We start from the raw sequence: 3,144 nt of genomic DNA on the forward strand, positions 1-3,144 counted from the left end.
TTTACCATATTTGTCAATGAAGTTACTCGGACTGATAATGTTGTCAAAGCATCTACATTGTGAACTCATGCTATCCCTTTTGTTGTAACTTGTCTGATCGATGGGCACTGATAGTTGTTATTGGCTATCCTCTCCAAAATATCATAAGCGTCATTGTAAGATTTAGATAACAAGCCCCACTTGCTGAAGCATCTACCATCAATCTAGCGCTTGAGTTTAGGCCATTGTAGAAAGTTTTCCACTTGTATACAGTAAGAGATACCATGATGAGGACATTCCTAAGCAACTCCTTGAATCTTTTACATGCATCATACAAGCTTTTATCTTCAAGTTGATGGAAAGATGTGATCTAATTCTTCAACTTTGCATTCTTAGTAGGTGGGAAGTACTTTATCAAAAATTTGTCAGTCAAGTCATTCAATGTAGAGATAGAATTAGTTGGTGAAGAGTTCAACCAAGCTCTTACTCGATCCCCCAGAGAAAATGGGAAAAGTCTTAACTTCAATGCTTTCTGTGATGCTCCAGCAATCTTGAAAGCATTACTTGCTTCCGAAAACAGTTTAAAGTGAAGATGGAGATTTTTTTATGGCAGTCCATTGAACTGTCCCACTGTCTGCAGCATCTGAAACATTACTGGTTTGAGTTTAAAATGATTAGCTTGAACTTTAGATCTGACTATTCTAGGATTTATGGCTTGAAGGGTCAACATTGCATAGTCTCTAATGACTTTATCTCTATCATCTACGATGTAGATAATGTTGTTATTCTCTGGTTGCCTTTGGTCATTCTGCCCATTCTAACCTTCTTAAACTCTTTGTGCATTAATTAGATCTACAATGGGAAGAAGATTATCTTTTTGAACATTGATTGGATTTATTCCTCCGTAAGGATTCAAATCTCCCACATTTTGTATACCAATCATGTCAGCAATCGATCCTATACCTCAATGTTCTTTTTTCAGCCTCCTTGTAGTTCTTCCAATTTTTGGATCAAATTGAAATTCAACAAGTTTATACTTGTGCATGCAAGGGTTGCTAGAGCAATTTTGTCAACACAACAAACATATTAAAAGAAAATTAAAATTGGCACCAAATAAAATTGACTTAACAACTCACAATATGTATTCAATCCCCAACAACGGCACCAAAAACTTATTGAAGTGTCAATGTGTAAGTATACATAACAAGTAATAGAATGATAAGTATCAAAATCGTCTCCACAAGGACTGATGTTATAGGACTTACTACAACAATTAATAGTGAAAATTTTAGTGAACTAAATAAAACAAAATAAATGATGAGATTAGTGACCTAATGAAATTAACAATGCAATAAACAAAATGCAGTGAAGAGAATCAATAGTCAAACACAAAGATATACTTAATGGCAAAGGGTAGTTGGGTTCTAAACTCATTTATTAGTTATTGACTATCTTTCAATTGAGGCACAGTTGCTACAGTATCTACCACAGCACTAGACAGAATCTCTAATGCGTCCTTAGCTATTGCATTTTGGATATCTTATATCTATATGCAATCTAACAGTGACTAGTTGTTAAACTAACATTAGATATAACGTTATATGCTTTAGACCCCATTTGCCCTACAAGGTGAATTTTTATGCCTAGTTCTTCACTAATTTTAGATTAAGTATGGCCCTATTCAAATCGAAATTAGCTCAACTTAGGAAACACAATCTAAAACCATGTATTGTTCCAATTTGTTCCTATAAGTCAGACCTTTGTAAGACTCTTTCTTAACTGGTATCCACTAAATGGGTAGCCAACCGAAATAGAGAATTGCAATAAGTAAAATTAAAATAAATTGCTATAGCAAGTTTTGAGCACCATACACTTGTAAGTCAAATAACTATTTGCTTATTCAAAACTCATCAAAATTAAAGTTTAGCTCATGATGAGCTTTGAAACAGTAACAACACAAGTGTTTGCCATTAAATACATTTCAAAGAGAGAACAAAACAAGCAATTACAAGAAATAGTTGAGATACAAAAGAACCAAAACGTCACACTTTAATCTTCAGTTATCTCTACTTCTTCTCCACGAAAAATGCCTCTATTGCAGCTTTGAAATTTCTTTTTTCTCTTTTTTTCTTCGTGTCTGTATGTTGTTCTCTCTATTTCCTTAAAATGTGCTCTTTTATATCTTAGAATTAAGGCAACAAAAATGAATGAGGACACTTGTTTTTTCTTAGCATTCTAGAACCACATTCCTTTTCGTGCTACCAACCACAATTTTATCTACACATGGCAGTGGCAACGCAATAATAGTTGCAACAGAATTTGTTTGTTAGCACGTGACAATCTGGAAAATTTTTGTCTATATTTGATCCTGGATTGCTATGGCAATTACTACAACATTCTCTCTAGTTCATACTTGTTTTTGTTCATATGCAGATCAGTCTTTTGTCATTTTCTGCAGGCCTAATTCTGCGGCAACGCAGTCCTTCTTCTACAACATCCATCATCAAGGCATAAGCTTTTGAGTCACCTACAATACTGCACTTAATCAAAGCACAAAATGATCTAAAACATATCAAACTTTTATAACTAAACTTAAATAAATACTTATGCAAAATGTAACTAAAATGGGATAAAAATTCATAATTTCCTCTCTAAGTTAATGCTAGTTTAAGTCTAGAAATGCTATGATAACTCTCATTTCACAAAGTTATTAGTGAGTATAGAGCACTTGTTACAAGTGCAAAGTTAACTTGGTTGCAGTCACTATTCAATGAAATGATAACTCAATGTGCATAAATTCCAACCATTTGGTGTGATAATGAGAGTGCCACTGAATTAGCCAAGAATCCAATCTATCACTCAAGAACTAAATATATTGAATTGGATTTGCACTTTGTAAGAGACAAAGTACTTGCAAAAGAATTTTAAATCCATTATATACCAAGTGTAGTGCAAGTTGCAGACATCTTAACTAGAGCTGGCAGAAATTGACATGACCTAATTGCCCAACACGAATACGACACGAATAAATGCATATAGATAATCAAATTTAACACAATTATTAATGGGTCGGGTCCAACACAATTTTTTTTGTCTCGGGTTAAGGTTAAAGTTCTTGACCCATTTACTCGACCAATGACGCGATTATATTTTTTTTTTAAATTA

At 33.5% G+C, this 3,144-nt stretch overlaps 1 non-coding gene across 1 annotated transcript; it reads left to right on the plus strand.

Annotated features, from left to right (window-relative positions):
- Positions 1–258: 258 nt before the first annotated feature.
- LOC112096637 lies at positions 259–364 on the plus strand. The gene has a single exon (XR_002904534.1). It is a non-coding gene; the product is annotated as a small nucleolar RNA R71 (small nucleolar RNA).
- Positions 365–3,144: the final 2,780 nt, after the last annotated feature.

This window comes from Citrus clementina, unplaced genomic scaffold (assembly GCF_000493195.1).
Source record: "Citrus clementina cultivar Clemenules unplaced genomic scaffold, Citrus_clementina_v1.0 scaffold_8, whole genome shotgun sequence".
In the NCBI taxonomy this organism is placed as follows: domain Eukaryota; kingdom Viridiplantae; phylum Streptophyta; class Magnoliopsida; order Sapindales; family Rutaceae; genus Citrus; species Citrus x clementina.